General features: G+C 50.1%; 1 long non-coding RNA gene across 1 annotated transcript; it reads right to left on the reverse strand.

Annotated features, from left to right (window-relative positions):
- Positions 1-1937: 1937 nt before the first annotated feature.
- LOC148538019 (uncharacterized) lies at positions 1938-9159 on the reverse strand. The gene is made up of 3 exons (XR_015872481.1): positions 9059-9159; positions 2394-2670; positions 1938-2063 (listed from the first exon to the last, which is right to left on the reverse strand). It is a non-coding gene; the product is annotated as an uncharacterized LOC148538019 (long non-coding RNA).
- Positions 9160-10026: the final 867 nt, after the last annotated feature.

Below are 10026 nucleotides of genomic sequence, written 5' to 3' on the forward strand. Positions count from 1 at the left end.
CCATGCTCCCGGAAGCCGACCAACCTCAATCTCGTCCCAGGCGTAGGCATCGTAGGCGTGCAAGGCCCCAGATATTTCGAACACGTGTCACCCTTTTTGGAATGCCCGATGATGAGGTTTTAAGACGCTACCGTCTTCCTCCCAAAATCATCATAGACACTCTCTCATTAATAGAGAGTGATCTGGAGCGGCAAATTGACAGTCCTACAGCAATACCACCACTTACGCAATTTATGGCAGTGTTACATTTCTGTGCCTCAGGATCATTTCAAACAACGGTGGGAATAGTGGCAGGCATCTCACAATCCTCCTTTTCCCGGATCCTGAGGGCAGTGATGGAGGCACTTTTCAAGCACCTCCATCATTTTATTCAAATGCCTTTGGATATGGGTGCCCTTAGTGTGGCCAAGGCCAATTTTTACCAAATAGCTGGCTTCCCACACATCATAGGGGTTGTGGATGGTACTCACATACCACTTCAGCCTCCAGCATGGCTGGAGGCCATATTTCGAAACAGGAAACACTATCACTCCCTGAATGTAATGGTGGTATGTGATGCCTCCCTCCAGATCCTGTCCCTGAATGCAAAATTACCAGGAAGTGCACATGACTCCTTCGTCATCCGGCAATCAGGGATATGGCACAAATTAAACAACCTACATGCTGGTGATGCGTGGCTTCTGGGTAAGTGTAGACCTTTAGTACATAACAATGTTAAGCTTGATACACAGTGATCCTGATGTTGTCTATTCTTTTTCACAGGAGACAGTGGATACCCTTGCATGCCCTGGCTGCTCACTCCTTACTTGGCTCCCACACCAGGTCCACAAAGTGAGTTTAATACCGCACTTACAGCCACCAGGCAAGTGGTGGAGCGCTGTATCGGCCTCTTAAAAGGCCGATTCAGATGCCTCCACCGCTCTGGTGGCGAGCTCATGTATTTGCCGGATATGGTTTCGAAAATTGTGGTCCTGTGTGGGATCTTTCACAACATCGCCATAAGGAGTGGTGTTCCAATGCAGCCAGAGGATGCCTTACCTGAGGATGGCCCCCCCGAGGTTGGTTGGAGGTCAGTATGTGGGGGGGCCATACGCGATGATGTGGTGGCCCGATATTTTAGGTAATTATTGATCAAACAACAGTGTGTATACCCAATGTGTTACGGTTTTTTAACGTTCATCTTTTTTTATATTAATTCTTGCACCATCTTCTGTTTGTTTGCATAATCTTTGGCACTCCCACGATGACTACTTCCTGCTACCCTTCAAAAACCTTTCTGTGGAAACTTCGGGAATATATTCTGACACCAATATTGCAACGCCATATTTGTGAAATCATGTGGGCATGGACCTTCGTCAACCAGTTCTTGATTTGTTGTGTGTTTGTTTAGTGTTTTTGGTATGTGGAGTTTTTCTGATTATCACTGTGTGTTTTGTTTGTGAGTGACCACTTTGTATTTTGATTTCTGTTGTGAATAAATATTTGGAGAGTGTAATTTGTTTCCTTTTTGGGCACATTAGAAGCAAGTGTAAACAAAATCCCAAACGTTAATTTTACCTAAGGGGTAACCCAGTAATGAAGCAAGTGGAGCTAAAATGTAATATGTTTTCGGGGTACTAACCAACACAACAAGGAATCGTGTACAATCAGTTGCCTTCGTAAGATTGTCCTAAGCAGTTTGGCCACCAAATAGGAACCTGAAAAATGGTGTAAACTATCATGTTGACCACCACAAAAAAGGAAAATGACATTGGTACTGGGAGGTGTTTCTTGTGCCTGTTTGCATTCAAAATACAACACACAATCTGTAGTGAGTTTCTGGGGCAAACCTTGCTTGAAGAGTCTACTTATGTCAGTGTAAAGAATCTTGGATTTACTCCAAACGCATGAGACAGAGCTTGATTTTAAACATATTTATTAAGAAACAATTTCAAAAAAAATTAAAACAAAAAATTAATTCCGAAGGAGGACCAACAGATGGTCAAGGGCCTGCATTAGCCCGGTGACCTGCTCCCGCATACGGCCCACACAATTCTCAATCTGTTCCCGATGCCTCTGTTCCTCTGTGGGTGACAAAAGTTTGGGGATTAATAAATCGATAATGAAGCAACATTGTCAAAAAACAAAAAACAAGCAAACACAAACTTACAAGCTTGTGGGCCAAAAATACATTACATGGATAAAACCCAGAAGCCCAAAATGTCGTATGCCAAAAATACAAGGGCCCTAAAAAAAGGCACACAGGTGTGATATGTGTATGGTGACATCAGCAGGAACAGGTAAAGACAACCCCCAAAAATACCCTAAGGCGAAAAAAAAATAAAAAAAATGGGGACGACACATGATTACATACAAACAGTTTGTGGTGTCCAAAATAAACTTTAAAAACATACCGTTCTCCAAAACGAGAGAGCCAGAAGCCACTCCCTGGACCACCTCGGAGGTGGCTACATTCCCCAACCCGAGGGGCATGGTGTTTTCGCCATCCTGGGAGGGGGTATTTGGAGGAGGGAGGAATGGAGGAGAGGGGGAATTGGGCTGGAGGGGAAGTAGGGCAGAAATTTCGGCCACAGGGTCTGGGGGGGGGGGGAATAGAGGAATTGGGGGTTGGAGAGAGGGGCCGGGACCGACGTCTTGTGTGGCGATGCCGCCGTAGTGTTTGCTGTGCCCCTAAAAAATGACCAAAAAATTGTTGTTAGTTTCAACAGGAAACCAAAAAAACAAAAAACAAAAAAAATAAATAAATATAGGACAGACATGAAAACATGCACCTGCAGATATGACTACAATGACTCAATAGGACAGACATGAAAACATGCACATGCAGATATGACTACAATGACTCAATAGGACAGACATGAAAACATGCACATGCAGATATGACTACAATGACTCAATAGGACAGACATGAAAACATGCACATGCAGATATGACTACAATGACTCAATAGGACAGTCATGAAAACATGCACACGCAGTTAGAGCCCACAAGATAAACTTGAAAACCACAGTCCAGAACACTTACTTTCCGCAATCTGCATGCGAAAGCATGCCAGCAAGCGGGGCGTCCGCCGGTGCAGGTCCGACCACCTGCGCTCCAGCTGGCCAATATGTCGGCGTGAGCCGAAGGAGCGCAGGCGTCGACGTACCTCCGCATATGCGGAACGCTTGCGCCACAAATATCTGGAGAGTTATGATTGGCTTGATGCAGTGACATGCGTAAGCAAATTTAAATAAACAAATGAACCACAGAAAAATTTCCCCCCCAGCCCCAGTGTGTCAGCCTCTTTCCCCCCCAGCCCCAGCATGTGTCAGCCTCTTTCCCCCCCAGCCCCAGCATGTGTCAGCCTCTTTCCCCGCCAGCCCCAGCATGTGTCAGCCTCTTTCCCCCCAGCGTGTCAGCATCTTTCCCCCAGCCCCAGCATGTGTCTCAGCCTTTTCCCCCCAGCCCCAGCATGTGTCAGCCTCTTTCCCCCCCAGCCCCAGCATGTGTCAGCCTCTTCCCCCCCAGCTCCAGCATGTGTCAGTCTCTTTCCCCCCAGTGTGTCAGCATCTTTCCCCCAGCCCCAGCATGTGTCTCAGCCTTCCCCCCCCCAGCCCCAGTGTGTGTCAGCCTCTTCCCAGCCCCAGCATGTCAGCCTTCCCCCCCCCAGCATGTGCCAGTCTCTTTCCCCCCAGCCCCAGTGTGTGTGTGAGCCTCTTTTCCCCCCAGCCTCAGTGTGTGTGTCAGCCTCTTCCACAGCCTCAGCATGTGTGTCAGCCTCCCCCCCAGCCCCAGTGTATGTGTTAGCATTCCCCCCCTGCAGCTCCAGTGTGTGTCAGCCTTTTAACTTCCCAGCCCCAGTGTGTGTCAGCCTGTCCCCCCCCCGGCGCCAGCATGTGTCAGCCTCTTCATCCCCCCCCAGTCCCAGTGTGTGTGTCAGCCTGTCCCCCCCAGCGCCAGCATGTGTGTCAGCCTCTTCATCCCCCCCCAGCGCCAGCGTGTGTGTCAGCATGTCCCCCCTAGCGTGTGTCAGCCTCTTCATCCCCCCAGCACCATCCTGTCCCACCCCCAGCACCAGCGTGTGTCAGCCTCTTCATCTCCCCCCCAGTGCCAGCATGTGTGTCAGCCTGTCCCCCCCAGCGCCAGCCTCTTTCACCCTCCCCCCCTCCATACCACCGCCACTTACCTTATTTCTTCCTCTTCTGCTCCTCTTGATCCGCGGCTCCTCTTGATCTTCTTACTCCAGCAGCCCGGCATCTTATTATGACACGGCACATGTGACATCATGACATCATGCGCGCCGTGTCATAACAAGGGGCCGGGCTGCTGGATCAAGGGGTGGGGCCGCGGTGGGTATCTCTCATGTTGGAGCTGGAACGGCTGAAGTGGGCCCGCTCCAGCTCCAAACATTTAGGTAATGGGGACCAGGTCGGCGGGCAGTGGCGCTGTAGGATGCAGGCGGCCATGTCAGGCTCATTCTCCCTCCATCCCCAGCATGTCTCTGCCTCGTTCTTCCTGCCAGCGTGTGTTCCTTCCATCCCCAGTGTGTCAGCATCTTTCCCCTCCAGCCCCAGCATGTGTCAGCCTCTTTCCCCCCCAGTCCCAGTGTGTGTCAGCCTCTTTCCCCCCCAGCATGTGTGTTAGCCTCTTTCCCCCCAGCCCCATCATGTCAGCCCCTTTCCCCCCCAGCCCCAGCGTTGGGTCAGCCTCTTTCACCACCAGCATGTGTCAGCCTCTTTACCCCCAGCCCCAGCATTTCACACTCTTTCCCCCCCAGCCCCAGCATGTGTCAGCCTCTTTCCACCCCAGCCCCAGCGTGTGTCAGCCTCTTTCACCCCCAGCATGTGTCAGCCTCTTTCCCCCCAGCCCCAGTGTGTCAGCCTCTTTCCCCCCCAGCCCCAGCATGTGTCAGCCTTTTCCCCTCAACCCCAGCATGTGTCAGCCTCTTTCCCCCCAGCCCCAGCATGTGTCAGCCTCTTTCCCCCCCAGCCCCAGCATGTGTCAGTCTCTTTCCTCCCCAGCCCCAGCATGTCAGCCTCTTTCCCCCCCAGCCCCAGCGTGTGTCAGTCTCTTTCACCCCCAGCATGTGTCAGCCTCTTTCCCCCCCAGCCCCAGTGTGTCAACCTCTTTCCCCCCAGCCCCAGCATATGTTAGCCTCTTTCCCCCCCAGCCCCAGCATGTGTCAGCCTCTTTCCCCCCCAGCCCCAGTGTGTGTGTCAGCCTCTTTCCCTCCCAGCGTGTGTCAGCCTCTTTCCCTCCCAGCGTGTGTCTGCCTCTTTCCCCCCCAGCCCGTGTGTCAGCTTCTTTCACCCCCAGCGTGTCAGCCTCTTTCCCCCCCAGCCCCAGTGTGACAGCCTCTTTCCCCCCCAGCCCCAGCATGTGTCAGCCTCTTTCCCCCCCAGCCCCAGCATGTGTCAGCCTCTTTCCCCCAAGCCCCAGCATGTGTCAGCCTCTTTCCCCCCAGCGTGTCAGCATCTTTCCCCCAGCCCCAGCATGTGTCTCAGCCTTTTCCCCCCAGCCCCAGCATGTGTCAGCCTCTTTCCCCCCCAGCCCCAGCATGTGTCAGCCTCTTCCCCCCCAGCTCCAGCATGTGTCAGTCTCTTTCCCCCCAGCGTGTCAGCATCTTTCCCCCAGCCCCAGCATGTGTCTCAGCCTTTCCCCCCCAGCCCCAGTGTGTGTCAACCTCTTCCCAGCCCCAGCATGTCAGCCTTCCCCCCCAGCATGTGCCAGTCTCTTTCCCCCTCAGCCCCAGTGTGTGTGTGAGCCTCTTCCCCCCAGCCTCAGTGTGTGTGTCAGCCTCTTCCACAGCCTCAGCGTGTGTGTCAGCCTCCCCCCCAGCCCCAGTGTATGTGTTAGCCTTCCCCCCCTGCAGCCCCAGTGTGTGTCAGCCTTTTAACTTCCCAGCCCCAGTGTGTGTCAGCCTGTCCCCCCCCAGCGCCAGCATGTGTCAGCCTCTTCATCCCACCCCAGTCCCAGTGTGTGTGTCAGCCTGTCCCCCCCAGCGCCAGTGTGTGTGTCAGCCTCTTCATCCCCCCCAGCGCCAGCGTGTGTGTCAGCATGTCCCCCCCAGCATGTGTCAGCCTCTTCATCCCCCCCAGCACCAGCCTGTCCCACCCACAGCACCAGCGTGTGTCAGCCTCTTCATCTCCCCCCCCAGTGCCAGCATGTGTGTCAGCCTGTCCCCCCCAGCGCCAGCCTCTTTCACCCTCCCCCCCTCCATACCACCGCCACTTACCTTATTTCTTCCTCTTCTGCTCCTCTTGATCCGTGGCTCCTCTCGATCTTCTTACTCCAGCAGCCCGGCCCCTTATTATGACACGGCACACGTGACATCATGACGTCATGCGCGCCGTGTCATAACAAGGGGCCGGGCTGCTGGATCAAGGGGTGTGGCCATGGTGGGAATCTCTCATGTTGGAGCTGGAGCGGCCGAAGTGGGCCCGCTCCAGCTCCAAACATTTAGGTAATGGGGACCAGGTCGGCGGGCAGCGGTGCTGTAGGATGCAGGCGGCCATGGGCCCCTGCACCACAGCGAGCCCCGGTGCAAGGCACCGGCTGCACTGCCGCTAGTTCCACCCCTGCACTGCTGTGTGTTCTGTGATTAGCTTCTACTGTATGGGATCCTGGAAACACTTGGTTGGACCTAGGGGCTATCACTGCTGTGTGATCTCTGATAGTTTCTACATGTGGGGTCCTGGAAATGCTTGGTGGGGCCCAGGGACTATCAATGCTGTTTGATCTCTGATAGTTTCTACGTGTGGGGTCCTGGAAACGATTGAGGGGACTTATGCGCTATTCACTGCAAGTGTGATCAGTGATAGTTTCTACTGTGGGGACTGATGGTCTCTAGCTATTTTGTGGAATTGTTCTGGGACGATATACTCTACTGGGACTGCCTCTGTCTGAACTGCTACCTGTTTATTGCCTGTTCACTGTATTTACCGCATGTCCATACATATTATCTACTTCTGTGTGCTGTGGAAACATAAACCATCACTTTGGTTTCATCTGCTCGGTGTCTGGGTGATTGAGAGAACCCCGTATCCTCACATGGATGCTTGGAGATGACGTCATATCCAAGTGCCACTGAAGCCGGCCAATCGGCAGGCATGCGGCACAATCCGGTTCATCGTGACCCGAATCATGCCGTTTACACTGCAGGGTTTCACGGGTCATTCCTGTTTTAAACCCTGCAAGTTACCTGGGTTGAATTGCCGGGTCACTTAACCCAGGAATCCAACCCTGTCCCCTTTTACACCAAGAAGCTACCCGAGTTAACCCTGCAATAAACCAGGTTTTAGCTCTGGTGTAAAAGGGTTATAAGACTTGGAGAGAGATAAAGTGGAGAAAGATAAGTACCAACCAATCAGCTCCTAACTGTCAAGTTACATTCTGTGTTTGCAAAATGACAGGAGCTGATTGGTTAGTACTTATGTTTCTCCACTATATCTCTCTCCAAGGCTTAAGTGAATAGACCCCCAAGGCATTGCTGAGAGTCCTCCAACTGATGCTCACACTAGTATCCAGTGGAAAAGTAACCAACTTAACAACAGGCCTGAACCTGGGGGGAGCATAAGACACATGGGGGTAAATTTACTAAAGTGAGAGTTTTTAGAAGTGGACATGTTTCTCATACCAACCAATCAGATTCTAGCTATTATCTTCTAGAATGTGCTAGTTAAATGTTAAGTAGAATCTGATTGGTTGCTAAGGGCAGCATCTCCACTTCTAAAAACTCGCACTTTAGTAGATTTACCCCATGTAGTGTACACCGGTAATTCTTGTTTGCAGTGACCATAAACCACACTGGTTGTGTGTCCTTAACGGGTTAGAGACTTTAGTGATGTTTATGTATAGGATATATTGCTACTTTATGTTATAACTACTGCAGTGTAGTTTATATATAGGATATATTGTTACTCTATGTTATCAATTCTTTCTGGTAATGCCATAAGGACTGTTAATTGACTGATACTGGACCAAGCATCATACCTCTCAAACATCCCAATTTTGACAGGACAGTCCCATACCTCCCAACATTTCAACATCTTAAGGAGGGACAGGTCGCGCTGGATGCGGGACAGTTGGGAGGTATGCAGTCCAGTTTTTAGAGGACTGTCCTGTGTCCTAATTTATGGGTCTTTTTGGGAGGTATTGTACTGCCACACAATGTGGCAGTATGCGGCACAAAAAATTGGATTTATCTTTAAAAATTCTCTCTCCAGGGGCATGGCCACGACCCAAGTGTCCTACAGTTATCCCCCACTGTGTCTCACTGCTGAGACATACGCTACAGGGAGGTATGAAATACTACTCCTTATACTGTCATTTACTAATTCGCAATCTGGGCATGACAAATAAGCCTAACCTTCCACATAGCCTTTGTGGTCATTAAGTCCAATAATGAGATTACTATGCCTTTCATAAGAGGACTCATGATAGTTAGCTAGCAGATCGATCCTCCATCAGTTCTTAATCTTTTCATTAACAGTAGTCAGTGAATACTACCAAGGCAAAAGTTTTTATAAAAATAAAAATGACACTATTATGTGTGCTTTAAACGGGATGGGTATAGGATGCCGGCGCTCGGGATCCCAACAGGGTTAGGCTACCGACACCTGTCGGTAGGTATCCTAACCCTCTTCATTTGCTATCCCTAACCCTCCCTCCACGATCCCTAAACCTAACTTTCCCCCCTAGTGCCTAAACCTAACCTCCCCCTCCCCACACCATAAACCTAACCTCCCCCTCCCCGCACCATAAACCTAACCCTCCCCCCTTAGTGCCTGACCCTAACGCTACTCCTCCCCCTAATCCCTGCTATTTACCTTCGGGATTCCGGCGGTCGGGATTCTGAAAGGTGTCAGGTCGGGATATTGACCGCATCCCACTTTAAACACAGTAGACATGTATATAGCTATAGTTTATTCATATTACTCTACAGTAATAGTTGACTATGACATTATAAGTTGTTAGTATTTTGCTAGTATATGAAGCATTTTGAAATGCAAACTAAACACAAAAATATACAATTATACATATGAAGTATGAATGCAAATTCCATATTTAGCCTTACCTTGGCTTTGCACTGCATGCAGCTTTATAAAAAGGTAAAGTTTAATTATTTCCCCCATTCTCCGTCACAAGCAGCTATAGTCTCCCACACAGCTATCAGATAGAAAGGGTTGGACAAAAAGGTCAAACTGTAGAACACAGAATGTCAGAGTGGTTGCTGTGACATTGTTGGCAAAGTTCCCAAGAATGATCTCACCATTCTCCAGTTTGTACAGATTATTCCTATTATCTGGGAAGTCAGTGACACAAACTCTGGCTTTATACTACTGCCATGGCCAAAAGTTTTGAGAATGACACAAGTATTGGTTTTCACAGAGTTTGCTGCTTCAGTGTTTTTAGACCTTTTTGTCAGATGTTATTATGGTATAATGAAGTAAAATTACAAGCATTTCATAAGTGTCAAAGGCTTTTATTGACAATTACATTAAGTTTATGCAAAGAGTCAATATTTGCAGTGTTGACCTTCATTTCAAGACCTCTGCAAGTCGCCCTGGCATGCTGTCAATCAACTTCTGGGCCACATACTGACTGATGGCCGCCCATTTTAGCCTAATCAATGCTTGGGGTTTGTCAGAATTTGTGGGGTTTTTTTTGTCCATCCGCCTTTTGAGGATTGACCACAAGTTGTCAGTGGGATTAAGGTCTGGGGAGTTTCCTGGCCATGGACCCAAAATTTCGATGTTTTGTTCCCCGAGCCACTTAGTTATCACTTTTGCCTTATGGCAAGGTGCTCCATCATGTTGAAAAAGACATTGTTTGTCACCAAACTGTTCTTGGATGGTTGGGAGAAGTTGGTCTTGCAGGATGTTTTGGTACCATTCTTTATTCATGGCTGTGTTCTTTGGCAAAATTGTTAGTGAGCCCACGCCCTTGGCTGAGAAGCAACCCCACATCTGAATGGTCTCAGGATGCTTTACTATTGGCATGACACAGGACTGATGGTAGCGCTCACCTTTCCTTCTCCGGCCA

This window comes from Taudactylus pleione, unplaced genomic scaffold (genome assembly GCF_031769625.1).
Source record: "Taudactylus pleione unplaced genomic scaffold, aTauple2 ptg000041l, whole genome shotgun sequence".
NCBI lineage: Eukaryota > Metazoa > Chordata > Amphibia > Anura > Myobatrachidae > Taudactylus > Taudactylus pleione.